General features: G+C 53.5%; 1 non-coding gene across 1 annotated transcript; it reads right to left on the bottom strand.

Moving 5' to 3' along the window:
- Positions 1–12476: 12476 nt before the first annotated feature.
- TRNAV-CAC lies at positions 12477–12549 on the bottom strand. Its single transcript has one exon. It is a non-coding gene; the product is annotated as a tRNA-Val (tRNA).
- Between the last annotated feature and the right edge of the window lie 2012 nt (positions 12550–14561).

Raw genomic sequence — 14561 nt, forward strand, 5'->3', positions numbered from 1 at the left:
CCAATGGTCCCGCCCCGGCCCCGCCCCGCCCCACCTGGCAAAGCTGCTCACGGCTTTCCGGTGCGCTCCGGCCTCCCGGGACTCACCTCGGCAGGTGCGCCCGGCGGAACCCCGGGGAGAGAGTGGGTGGAGCGGTGCCGCCCGCGGCTGCGCGAGCCGGGCAACCGGACCGGGCTCAGGCGGGAGCTCGTGTCCTGGTCCCAAGTGAGGCTTTGGAAATACTGAGACCTGGGTTCGAATTCGGTCGAGGCCACAGTGTGACCTCACAGCACTGGCCCCCTGCAGGGGTCAGAGGCCAAGAGGTGGTCACCCCTGATTCCTCCGCGCTTGGCGCAGAGCCTCCCAGCCCAGTACGTAGGTGTGGAAGGATGAGTGATGGGATAGAGAAACAGACAAGTCACGTCACCTCTCCGAGCCTCACTTTTTCCATCTGTGAAGTTAGGACACCAACCTCACGGGGCTGTTACAACACATGCTAGATGCTTGACAGGTGTGCGCTCCCTGTCTCATCTAAGACCCTGGCCTTGCACCCTGTCAGCTGCCCTTCCCTCTAGCCACCTGTCCCTCAGTCTCTACTGAGCCCTTGACGCCACACACCAACAGGCCCCCAGAGCCACCTGTTCAGCAGCTCCTCCCTCCGAAAGATGCCCAAACCCTGGTCCCCAGCTAAGGAGGTCAGAGGGGAGGGGTGTGGGGGGGAGGGGGTGTCACATTCCTGGCAGACTGTCCAGTCCCAAAGGGGTAGGTGGGAGGGAGGCAGAAACGGGCTCTGTAATTACTCCAGGTTCACCCTCCAGCCCTCTCCTCACTCAACCCTAGACAGGATCATGTTAGGAAAGGAAATCTAGAGCCGCACAGATGGCCCCAGGGCTAAAGATGCCGCCTGACTGCATCGCTGGGTGATTCACGGGCCAGGGCCCCACAAATATTCCCTTCACTCTCCCTCCTCCGTGCTGGGGTGTCCTTCTCTGCGAAAGTTCTCTTCCTCCTCGCCCCAGTTTCTGCCCTTTGAAGCCTTGTTCACATCCCATATCCTCTCTGTGAAGAGAACCATCCCCTCCCCCCAAACCTCTGCCTGGCCCTGTGAGGAATGAATGGTCCAACTTCCCTGTGTTTCTACAACGTGAGCCTCCGTGTTGGCCTCACAAATAACGCGAGTTACCACAAAGCTGGAAGCTTTCGCCTACATGGTGCCATTCAAGCCCCACAAATAACCCTGGAAGTAGATTCACTCCTCACCTCACCCCAATGTACAGATGAGGAAACTGAGACTCAAAGAAGTCAAGTGGCATCCTATGTGCAAACTGAGCACTAGATAAACATTGCCTGTGCCTATGCGGTTGTTGTTATTGTGGCTCAAGGTCACACCGCTCAGAAGGGCAGAGCTAGAAGACCACCCCACCTGGCCTTGATCTCAAACCCAAGGCCTGTCCCGGACACCTCACTGACTGTCTTGGAAAGTGGGGGTGACAATATCCAGCCCCCCTTTTTTGGTCCAATAATATGTTCAGTCCTTCCCGAGTCCCAGGCCCTTAGGAGACGCTGAGCGGCCCAGGGACTGTCTGATTCACCTCTGACAGGACGGCAGTAAATGCTTGCGGAGTGAATGGATGTCTGAGCTTTTAACGCAAGCCATTTCCTCATTCCTCTGTGACTGGCTGACCCCAAAACAGCCGATACAGTCTTCTGCCCCTGGAATGCCACCAAGCGGCCTTCTCTCGGCCTCCCACCTGAGTCAGCTGCTTTTGACACTTGTGCTCCAAGGGCCGAATTTCCACTCCTCAGCCCCTCCCTTTCCCATGAGCTGATCCGGTAGAAAGGCCAGGCGAGCCACACCAGAGACTCTTGCCCCTCACAGCCTCTCGCACACTCTGCTGGGGGCCACGTCACCTCTCTACCCCTCCATTCCCTCCCCTGCAATGGGGGTGGTTCTGCTTAGCCTCACAGAGCAGGTGTGAGCACTGAGAAAGCACTCACAGAGATGGGCAGTTATCTGAGAGGAGTGAGAGGAGCTGGACTGCAAGTGTAAAGAAGAAAGCCCCCTCTGGTTTCAGATAGAAATTTTCCAGAACAGGGTGATGGACTGCATTGTCCTGGACTCACCCTGCCCAAGACCGAGGTGACGTGGGCTCTCCCGTCCCCCCACCCTGTATCGCCCTGCATGGAGGGGCCAGCCTACTCTGCAGGTACTCACTGTGTCCTGTCCCGGCGAATCATCCTCGTTCAGCCTCATGCTTCTCATCTGTAAAAGGGAGAGAATCGTTTTGGCTCCCGGTATCTCAGGGGACTTTCGAGGAGATGAAATGAGGAGGTAGATAAAGAAGCTTCATTTCTCTATGTCCTGACCAGCCTTGCCCCCAGCCTTGACCTCCTGCATGAGGCCAGAGTCACTGCCTCTCACACCTCCAAAGGCAAGATCACAGTCATTACTGTGTGTTCTTGGGAAGTCACCTAACCTCTCTGAGCCTCGCTGAGGTTAAGATCCAGGACCACCACAGCAACCACACATTGCCATGCTGACTGTGTCCATCGCAAGAAACACACAGAGGTCCTTGGTCCATCCCCCTATGCCCATCACCCAGCCCAGACAGATGCTCAGCTCTCCAGGACCCAGAGGAAGCAGGCTCTGGCTTCTCCAGCCAGTCACTCCAAGCGTTCCTTAATCTGCTCTCATTGGGCCTCAGTTTCTAAATCTGCAATATAGGAACAAGCCCCTGCTCAAGTCCCCAGGGACCCCCAATAACTCCCACCCATTCTTGCCCCATCCCTTCTCACCATCCTCCCATCCATGGGGACTCAGATGCACTCTGGCTTTGAGCCTCCTGTCCCCTGGGCCTCACTCTCTGCACTGGCCTCCACTTCCCGCTTCTGCGGCATTTACAGAGCAGGGCTGGAACTATCCCTTATGAATATGCACGTGGGATAATGAGGGCTTGGGATTGGGGGAGCATCTGGGAGAGGCGTTCACAGAGGCACCATCCATGCCCACTGGCTCTCTCCATACACAGCCCCCACCAAGGGTGCCCTCCCTCCCAAAGGGTGCATGGGAGTTTGGGGCAAAGAATACCCACAGCAACCATTGTTAAGTGCTTACAACCGGCCAGGCCTCCTGCTAAGAGCATCTCCTGTAAGGTGCTTCTAAGGTGGGAACTATTTTCCCCACTGAACAGGGAAGAAAATTGATGCTCCATGAAGTGAAGTAACTTACACATACGTCACATGTGGAGGGTGCACAGGGGCTATGTGCAGAGCGAGGATGGAACCCAGGTGTTGTCAGACTCCAGAGCTGGGGCTCTGAACCCCTGCTGCCCAGGCGCCTGGGGGCTCACCTGGAGCCACCCCTCAACCTCACAATCCAGCAGAGGAGCTCACCGTGGCCTTAGGTGGCCAGGGCTTTGGGAAAGGACCTGGGTCCTGGAATTCACTTCATCTCCAGAGAAGGAGACAGGCAGACAGTGTGTGCAAACAGTGCGTGTTCACACGTGTGCGGACACACAGCGGATGCATGTGTGAGCATAGGTGCACGCACAGTGTGTATGCACATGGATGTAAGCATGTGTGACAGGGGTGTCCTGAGGCTGCCTGGTATATGCACTGCTGTGCTGCTTTTGTTCCTGTTACAACCAACACTTAGGAGGCCCCCTGTGTGCCAGGTGCTGGGGATGTGGTGTGAACGAGGCCAACAGTCTGTGCCCTCCTGGCGCGGCAGTTTGGTGGACTTTGTGCCCACACGCGGTTAACACTCTACAAGGAATCTTTGTGGGAGGTTTTCTTGGTGGGACGTGCTAGGAGGTGAGGAGACTGTGGTAGAAAATTTTTTTTAAAAGTGGGACAGGTCAGGTAGGGAGCTGCAGGGGAGCCCCTGATGCTTGGCCAGAAATGAGGGGTGCAGCGTAAGTCAGGACCTGGCACGGGTTCCACGGGGGTCACAGGTCTGAGGATTCTATGAGGACTTTGGGTGCTTTCCTCACAGACATCAAGGGGCTGCCGTGAATGCACATGTGGGCACTGTGTGTGTGTGTAACTTTATGTGTGTGTGCATGAGTGATTGGTGTGGTGTTTGCATATGTGGATTCATGTGGATATGTGTGTGGAGTGGACATGTGTGAATGGGTGAGTCATATGTAGTGTGTGCATATAGGTGTTTGCATGTAGGTGTGGTGTGTGTGTGTGTGTGCGTGTGTGTGTGTGTGTCAGGGCTTGTTAATGTAGGGGAGAAGGTTGAGAGAAGAGAGTGTCATTTGGCCCAGGCCTCACATTCATAAGCCTAAAAAATGTATCAAAAAATGAGATGGAGCCCAGTTGGCGTGGCTCAGTGGTTGAGTGTCAACCTATGAACCAGGATGACACGGTTCAATTCCCAGTCAGGGCACATGCCCTGGTTGCAGGCTTGATCCCCAGTGGGGGGCTTGCAGGAGGCAGCCGATTAATCATTCTCTCTCATCCTTGATGTTTCTATCTCTCCCTCTCCCTTCCTCTCTGAAATCAATAAAAATATATTTTTAAAAGACGAGATGGATGGATGGAGGGATAGATTGATGAATAGATGGGTGGATGGATTTGGATGGATTGATGGATAAAAGGAAAGCAGGACAGATAGAGGGATGGATATGTAATAAAGCAAATATTGCAACACGTTCATTGTAGATTCCAGGCAGTGAGGATGTGGGTGTTCACTGTACAATTCTTTCAACTTTTCCGGGTGATGGAACTTTTCCATAGTGAAATGTTAATAAACAATGGAATGCAAGGATGCTGGGTGTGTAGACCCAAAGAATCATGCCCCGGAAGGAAAGACCAGAAGGCTCTCATGCAATTTTAAATGTATATCCCATCACCGACCACACGGCAGGGTGAGCTCATGTTCTTTATCATTTCTGTAATCATCCCTGCTTTTGTTGTGAGTGAGTGTGTGTTAAAGATGTTAATTTTTAAAAATAAAAAGATGAAAACAATACCACCATTGTGACATTTCTTCATTTTTCACTACTGGGAGCCTGAAAAAAACAGAATGCCTTGGGTATGTGTGTGGATGCACACATGTGCACATGTAGGGATGTGTGCACATGTGGGGGGGGGGGCTGGCACCCACGTGTGAGCCCACCCAGGAGCTCAGCCTCCTCCCAGCCCGGTATGGCCAGCACCATTCGGGGAATGAGAGGATGTCTTGGGGCTGAGAAAGGGCAGCCACTAGCCCCAGGGCAGCCTTGGGAGCGAGAGCTCTGTTATCTGAGGCTTGGACACGCTCAGGCCAAGCCGCGTCCCTGGGTCAGAGCGGGAGTGTAGGCGGCTGAAACGGAGGTGTTTCCTGGAAGAGGGTAAGGCGAGGGCAGGGTGCCACAGCCCCCCTGCAGCCCTGCGGCTCCTCCCTTCCTCCCCATACATGCCTGACCACCTGTCTGGCCATTTCTCTCCCCTGCCCAGTACCTGTGGGCCCACAGGGTACAGACGGGAAACCGAGACCTAGAGAGAATGGAGCCGCCCAAGCCACAGAGTCAGCAGCAGAGTTAGAACCGAGATCCAGCCCAGGTTCTATCCTCCATCTCCACTGTCTGCCACCTCTGCACGCCCTCCCTTCAGTCGCTGCAGGAGGGGGTCCAGGCCAGTAGGGGAGGCCCAGACTCCCCTCCTGCCTGTATGGGTCACACACAGGATCCAGGAGGCCATGTGGGCACCAGAAACATGGCTGGGAGGTAGGACCTGACTTCTAATCCCAGCTCTACCCTGGACCGTCAGAGAGACGCTGGTCAGCTCCCTGCCGCTCTCAGAGCCTCCGTTTCTCCATCTATAAAATAACAGGAGTTGCTGCCCTGGTCGATGTGGAAGAGGCAGGTCATCTCTGTCCACTCAGCCCCCTCATCTGCCCTCCACCAAGGAGCTCCCCAAAGAGACCCCCACCCGATCGCAGACCAGCGGATAAGTACAGGCTTCAGCCCAGAAGCAGGGCCCAGGTCTGACTGCATGGCCCCAGGCAAGGCCCTCCAACCCGCAGTTTACTCCCCTATAAAATGGGTGTAATGATACTAACCTCATATGGCTGTGTGAGGTTAAATGAGAGAATTCATGCCCAATGCTTGACACACGATAAATATATTAAAACTTTCAGGAACAGTGGCTGTTATTAGTAATTAACCCCACAGAAGAGCCACACGCAAGCCCACTGGCTTCACCATGACCCGGATCTGTTGTTTCAGACCCCAAAGCCAATGCTTTTGGCAGCTGCTACCCCAGATGCCTCAGTCCTGTCTATCTCCGCAGCTGCTCTGGAACAGCTGGGTGTGTGCAAGCTGCTTCCAGGCCAGGCGGGGCCCTGGGGAGGGAAGCGCGGGGCTCCCTGTAATCAGAGCAGGCCTCCACAGCCAAGCCCCCAGCAGGCCATCATTAGCTTCACATCTGCCCCGCCCCCAGCCTTGGCCTGGCTGCTGAAGCCCAAGACAGAAGGCAGCAGGTGTTCAGCCAGTCTTTCATTCCCAGCGCTGCTGGGTTCGGGGTGACACAAACAGAAGGGAGGATCTGCTGGCGGCCAGGGCTGAACCCCACCAGGCAGCAATCAGCCCAAGAGGGCAGAGACCTTGGCCTTGAGAATCCTACAATGCTGGAGCTGAAGGAAGCTCAAAACCACCTAGTGTACGTCCATACAATGGAATATTATTCATTCTTACAAAGGAAAGAGATTCTGACACATGCTACCACATGGATGAACCTCAAAGACATTATGCTCAGTGAAATAAGCCAGACACAAAAGGACAAATACTGTGTGATTCACTTAGATGAGGTTCCTACAGAAAAACCCACAGAGACAGAAAGTAGAAGGGGGGTTCCAGGGCCTGGGGAGGACGGGGAATGGGGAGTTATTAAAACAAACACACACACTCACTGCGCCCTGCCCGGTGTGACTCAGTGGTTAGAGTGTCATTCCCCGAACCAAAGGGTCTCGGGTTCAATTCTCGGTCAACGGCACATACCTGGGTTGCAGGTTCGATCCCTGGCCTCAGTCGGGGGGTGTGCAGAAGGCAACCAATCGATGTGCCTCTCTCACATAGATGTTTCTCTCTCTCTCTCTCTCTCTCTCTCTCTCTCTCTCTCTTTCTCTCTCTCCCTCTCCTTCCCTCCCTTCCACTCTCTCCAAAAAATCAATGTAAATCCTAGCTTGGTTTAGGGTCAGCAGATAGAGCGTCAGCCTGCCTGCAGACTGAAGGGTCCCGGGTTCAATTCCGGTCAAAGGCACATGCCCGGGTTGCTTGCTCGATCCCCAGTAGGGGGCATGCAGGAGGCAGCCAATCAGTGACTATCTCTCATCATTGATGTTTCAAGCTCTCTCTCCCTCTCCCTTCCTTTTCTGAAATTAATAAATAAATATATATATATATATATATATATATATATATATATATATATTTTAAATCAATGTAAAAATACCCTCTGGTTTAACAACAACAAAGAAAGTTCAGATGATACATTAATAATGAAGAAAATAAAATCATTTATAATTCCATTTTGTTTATATCCTTTTAGACGTTTTATACGCACCGTGGTAGGAGGAATTTCCAATATTAAGAAAAGTTGACAGGACAGTCCAAGCAGAGGGAGCGACGTGGACAAAGGCACCATCTGTGCCAATTCCTTATGGGCAGAACCAGGAGGCCCTGGGAAATGTGGCTGCACTGACCTCAGCTGAGCCCCTAGGATGTGGGGGGAGGGGGGCATGGGGGCAATGCCTGGTCTCAGGAAGGAGGAGGTGTGGGGACTCAGGGAAAAAGCTTTATTAGTACCCTCAGAGGCGCCTCTCCCAGGTCAAGGTAAAGGTCGGAGAGGTTAGGCCAGGAAGTTAAGGGGAGCCAATGCGACAGCGTGGCTCAGGGTGAGCATTGGTGTCATTGGTGACCTTAATGACACCAATCCAAGTGGCTTTGCCACCACTGGGCCAGATCTCAGGGCCTCTGACTCAGGGTCAGCACTTCCGGTCCTCCCCTCCAGCCCACCATTGCCCCCACCACCACCAGGAAGCTGGCTGGTCATCACGGTCCCCGGACCAAGGAGAGGTTAGAAGAGGCCACAGCAGGGGCAGAGAGATAATGACCTCTTGGGGTTTATGGGAATATGGCTGGGCCCTGCCCAGCTCCAGGGAAGAGGCCCAGGTGTCTGCAAACCCTCCTTGGAGTTTCTTTTTTTTTGTTGTTTTGGGGATGGTTTTAAAAAGATTTTTACTCGACTTCTCTAGAGAGAAGAAGGGAGAGAGAGAGAGAAAAACATCGACATGAGAATGAAACATCGATCCACCACCCTCTGAACCCCTTCCCCACTAGGGATGAGCCCCAAAACCTGGGCATGTGTCCTGATGGCGATCAGGGATCAAACCCGCAACCTTTCGGTGCATGGGATGACACCCAACCAGCTGAGCCACAGCGACCAGGGCCGGAGTTATATTGCCGATCTGGTGCCTCTCCTCCCTCGCTCACCTCCTACCACTCTCCCTCCTTCATTGGCACGCTCCTCCCACAGCAGCTTTCTCTGCAGTCCTTGGTAAGTCAAGTCCATTCTCCTCTCAGGGCCACTGCTGCTCTCTCTGCCTGCACTGCTCTTCCCCAGATCTAGGATGGCTGCTACTCACTGGGCACATCTGAGCCCCCACGCCACCTCCTCATCCAGGAAGCACTGTGTCCTCAGCTGGACGCAGCACCGGCTCTTCTCGACCCCATGACCTTGTTTAATTTTCAGACTCTCTGGGTCCGAATCCAACCCTATTATCTAGTAGCTTGGGCAAGTCACCGAACCTCTCTCTGCCTCTATTTCCCCGCCTATAAAATGGGGGTAATAGCGGCATGTCATTATGTTGTTGCAAGATGTGAATGAAATGACACAGCACCCGGCACAGAGTAGAGCTCCATAAATGGTAGCCATTATGACCATCCCCACCTGCCCCCTCCAGCTCCCCTTGAGAGACACAGGGGCTGTGTCTGCCTTGATAGCGGCAGCCTTGGGCCTAGAACAGTGCTTAGGACACAAAAGGCATCCCAGAAATCCGTGTTGATGTAATTGAGCTGCTTGTGTCTCTCCCTGTATTTTGACCTTTTCCTTCTCTCCCCCCTCCCAATACAAGCAGGTGGCCTGTAGGCAGATTAAAGACCTCCCCAGGCTGGAGGGGGAAGAGGGATGGAGCGAGTGGTGAGAGCCCTGTGGATGGCAGCCAGAGCCCAGAGAGGGACCTCCCAGAATGACCCCTAACCACAGTGTGACCCCCAACTCAGCAGAACGATATTGCGTCTTCCTGGATAACCCAGAGGCGGAAAGAGATGGACAATTCCGGCTGAAGAAGAAAGTTCTGTTACACCTGGAGAGCATACGGTGCTTTTGCTCACTGTGTGAACCTGGTCTGAGGTTGAGTAGCTTACTGGAGCCCACCTCGTCTGACCCCAGTCCCACCCTCTTCTCCACACGAACAAAGCAGGTAAGCAGAGAGCACAGAAATGTTTCCTAAACCACAAAGACCCTGTGCTGATGACAGGGGCCAGCAGGGAAGGTGGCGGCCCCTGGACAGAGCGGGGATGTGGCCGGGGTGGCTCAGCACTGGTGGGTGTCCCAGGGAGAGGTGAAATGCCATGCTGGGCAGGGGTGTGGCTCAGCACAGCCTAACCCAAGAGGGCCTTCGCTGAGGGCTGCAGATCCTGAAGCGATGGAGAAGCCACGCTCTCAGGCCACGTTCAGCCACCTGGGGACTGCACCTACCCAACTGGTGTCTGGAGGCTTGGGTCAAGTGCCAGCTCTGTCCCTGGCTCTCAGGGTGACCTGGACAGGTCCCTCTCTTCCCAGCGTCTGGGTTTTTTCTGTCTGGCCCAAGTACAGATAAACCAAGGCTGGAGGCTCAGTGAGCTGACCACGCTCCTATGTGGGCTCTGTTGCGCCCTCTGGTGGACAAAGTGGTGCATTCCTCCATCAGCTCTGAAACGAGGACCCACAGAATTGTCCCTGACCCTCAGTGCACTGAGGAGGCACCCACAAGAATTTGATAGAGTCATTGCTTCTGGTTTCTTCCTCTGCTCCCAGGCACAAACCAGCTCACATTTTCCCAGAGCACATGGCTTCACCATAGTCTCTCTGGTCATGGGGACTTTGTTGACAAGGTCCCATGGGTGCTCTCAGGTGGGGACACGCCCAGCAGTGCAGCAAAGCTAGCTCACGCCAGCTCGCAAAAGCCAACTGCTACAAGTTCAGAAGTTTGGCACGCAAGTTATTGAATAATCATTATTAAATTAAATTGCACAGCCCTGGCCAGGGGGCTCAGTTGGTTGGAGTGTCGGCCCATAAACCAAAAGGTGGCAGTTTCGATTCCCAGTGAAAGCATATACCGAGGTTGCAGGTTCAATCCCCAGTCAGGGGGTGTACAGGGGGCAACTGATTGATGTTTCTCTCTCTTTCTCTCTCTTGAATCAATAAAAATATATCCTCAGGTGAGAATTTTTAGAAAATTAAATTGCATAAATTTACAATTAAATAAATTACATTAAAATAAAGGTAGTACTCAAAACTCCTCATCTCCTAGAGATTTTACTACATGTTACTGTTCCCTATTCCTTTGAGTTCATTTACATCTATTGTATCTGTACAGTGAGGCTTGGACATAGGCTATGCTTCTGCACATATCTTCCCAACTCTGTGTTCAGAACTTGGTTTGTTGTTTTGTTGACTTTCTAGACTAAAAAGAAAGTGATGGGCAAAATGTTCGTAGTGCAGACTAAACTCAAATGCTGAAGCTGAAAGAGCTTTTAGTTTAATGAATATATTTATAGGAGAGTGAGAAATTGTATAACAATACATTATGGATCATGGATCAGATTTAACGACAATAATGTTTTGGGAAAAGAGTTAGACTGGAATGTGACTCCATTTCAAAGTTTGGTTGAATTACAACTATAAGTTAACTTCAGATACAAGAATTTGGCAAAAATTAAAAGTGATCTGTGAGAACCAATTGGTTATATGGGGTTTACAATCAAGAATTCATACACTAGAGGCCCGATGCACAAAATTCGTGCAAGAGTAGGCCTCCCTTCCCCTGGCTGCCGGCACCCGGCTTCCCTCTGGCACCTGAGACCTGGGCTTCCCTCACAGCCCCGGGCTTGGTCAGGAAAGACATCGGACTAATTAGCATATTACGCTTTTATTATTATAGATTGTGCTATTATTTGTAAATTGTGTGCTACACATCCTTTTGTCAGTAAAATTTATAATAAACATACACACATCTAATTTATAATAAACATATGCACATCTATAACGTATACATTTGGATTTCTGAAGACCCAGTTGTCCGCACACCACCGGACAAATCCAAGTTTAATCAAGTCCTTTTCAAAGCAAATTTTTTCTTTGAGAAGCCCTCTCCACTACGCAAAGTGTTTTCAGGCGGAGTGACAGATGACCTTATGCTTCCATTGGGGACACTCCCAGGACACCGCTCTGTGCTTTGGGATATGTCACTTTCAACAATGACAATAAAACCAACACACTCTGGGGCTCTGCGGCACTTTCCTTTGACGTTTTTCAATGTAAGTGCCTTAAATAAGGCCATTGGCCTGTGCGAAGCAGCAATTTCTCAGGCCAATTGAAACAAATTCAGGACTTGTCCTAAGGATAAATGTTTGGGAGGAAGAGCGATCGTGGCCATCCCCGGGAGCACGCACAGCTCCCCTGTCCCTCCCCGCGTATCATTTCAAGGCTACTTCATTCTTCTCTCCCCTACACCGCTCCCTGCTTCTTCCTTTGTACAAACAGCAGTGAAAGTGCAGGCAGCGGCTTTACAGTCAACAAGTTTACCTGGCCTTAGCGCCCATCCCCAGACAAGGATCTGATTGGCCCGCTTGGACCAGGTAGGCATTCCTGGACCAATCAGTCACAGCCGGGGGTTGAAAGGGGCGGGGTCACAGAACACAGAATCTCCGGGGCCACACCCGGCGCGAAGGGGCAACTCTGGGAGGACCGCGGGCAGGAGCTGGGCAGGGATCCCCAGGGCTCTGACATTCAAGGGGGGCAGCATGAGGGCAGCTGGACGCCCAGGACTCGTTGGGAGGGCAGGTTTCCTTCATTCCCGTCCGTGAGAAAGTCTTCAGTGCAGGACGCGCAGGGAGAGGAGAGGACGGGGACCCCGCGCTCCTGGGCTCAGGCTGTGCCCCACAATCTCCAAGGGTGTCACCTCCGTCCTCCCCTGCCCCTAGGGGTTAGGAATGGGTCAGGCTCCTACTTCCCGGGCCAGGCTACCCTGCACCTCCCATCACGACTTTCTGTGAGGAAAAGCTGAAACAGGCGATCAGGGGTCCTGGTTCTGATCCTGGCCCTGTCCTCAACCCATTCTAGGATATTGGACAACTAACCCCACCCCGACCTCCCCACCCTACCCCACCCCCTCGCCCCGAGGTCGTGAAAAATTTTAAATTAAGTAGAATGGGTTTTTAAGTAATTGATTTCATGAGAAAAAGAGCTGTTTCCGCCCGGTTTCGAACCGGGGACCTTTCGCGTGTGAGGCGAACGTGATAACCACTACACTACGGAAACTCGGCGGCGGCAGGGTGCTGGCGATGGCCATTCCTCCCCTTCCAGCGCAGGGCGCGGCGTCTCTGGGTGCCTGGTTGCTCCTTTGGGTCTCAGTTTCCCCATCTGTAAACCAAGAAAGCTGGACGTTATGACCCCTCCGTTCCCTTCGGCGCTTGTATCCTACCTAACAGTTTCCCTCTGCCGCCCTGCACCCCGGGCCCGGCCCTGAGCCAGCTCCGGTCCCCATTCCGGTCTCTGATCCTAAGCACAGTCACTGACTCCTGGGTCTGCGAGCATCTTGTCCCCTTAGACAGATGGGCAAAGTGTGGTCCTGGGAAGGGACAACACACCCCAACTTGGTGGCAGAGCCCAGGCTCAGGCTCAAACAAAATCTTCCCGCCAAGCCCGCCCTCCCCCACCCCCACGCCTGATGCCGCGCCCCCATCACTGCCTCTGAGCAGCCAAAGCACAAGCTCCCCTCCCCTCCCCTCCCCTCCCCCATCTTCCCTCCAGGACAAATGAGAGTTAGAGATGTCATTGCATTCACCCCTCACTGCACAGATGAGGAAGCTGAGACTCAGAGAGATAAGGGGCAGCTCCAGATCACATAACCAGGTGGCGCCAGGAGCCTGCTGACTCCAAATCTCATAGTCCCCCTCATTTCTCCTCTCCTTGTCCTCCTACTCCACGCTCTGCTGAGCACCCAGAGGCCCTGGACCACTGTGTCCTCATGGGCAATGGATGGTACCAGCTCCCGGGAATAGAAGGGCAACTGCAGAGGGGCTCTGCCTGCCCTTTGCCAGAGCTGCTTGCGGCTTGGACACACATTTCCCCGCCCCCGCCCCCTCCCCCCTCCTCCTCCCCCTGCTCCCCCTTTCCTCTACCCTCCCTCCCCACCCCTCTCCGGCCCCCAGGCTCTCTAGAGCAGGCAAGGGGGAGGTCCATTCAGGCCCCAGGACCACACCCAGTAGGTCCCAGGCCCGGCTTCCACTAGCATAGCTCCCCTGTTATTTGTTCCATCTTCTGGATGTTCACTGAAGAACCTGTTTGATGACAGGATTCTCTGGTGTGAAAATAGTTCTCAAACCACAACAGCCCCTCGAGATGCTTAGATGAGGAGTCCGCTCTAGAGGCAAGTGGTTTGTGCCGGTGACAGAGCGAGGCGATGAGGGAGGCCTGCCTGGGCCCGTCTCCTGCGGCCCAGAGGCATTGCCTTTGCCCCAAAGCTGCCTCTCAGATTCTCCCCGAAGCAGGGCCTGGGTGGGCTTCATGCAGGCTCCGGCAGGGGCTCACTCTGGGGTTCAGCCAACAAACTCTGTCAGCCAACCTGGGGCTATGCCATGCCCTGGGAAGGGGACGGAGGGGTGAATAAGGCACAGCCCTGCCCTCGGCCATTTTCCTGAAGTTGCTATATCTCCCCCCACACACACTACTCCCTCCCACCTTAGTCCTCTGGGTTCTCCTCTCCTTCCCACATTAGCTCTCTTACCTCACCCTGTTTAAAAGCCAGTAGCCTGGGAAAAGGCCAGATGAAGGAAAAAATAGTGCCTGGAGCCCGGCTGGCGTGGCTCAGTGGTTGAGTGTCTGTCACGGTTTGATTCCCGGTCAGGGCACAGGCCTGGGTTGTGGATTTGAGACCCAGTGTGGGACGTGCAGGAGGCAGCTGATCAGTGATTCTCTCTCATCATTGATGTTTCTATCTCTCCCTCTCGCTTCCTCTCTGAAATCAATAAAAATATATATTGAAGAGTCACAAATGACCAGCCGGTGTGCTCAGTGGTTGAGCATTGACTGATGAACCAGGAGGTCAGGGTTCGATTCTCGGTCGGAGCACATGCCCAGGTTGCAGGCTCGATTCCCAGTGTGGGGTGTACAGGAGGCAGCCGATCTCTCATCACTGATGTTTCTATCTCCCTCTCCCTCTAAAATCAATAAAAATCTATTTAAAAAGTGAGAGAGAGAGCCCTAGCCCTAGCCGGTTTGGCCGGGGTTCGATTCCAGTCAAGGGCACTGGTCGGAGTGCTTGTGGGAGG

The sequence above is a fragment of the Myotis lucifugus genome, unplaced genomic scaffold (assembly GCF_000147115.1).
Source record: "Myotis lucifugus unplaced genomic scaffold, Myoluc2.0 scaffold_438, whole genome shotgun sequence".
NCBI lineage: Eukaryota > Metazoa > Chordata > Mammalia > Chiroptera > Vespertilionidae > Myotis > Myotis lucifugus.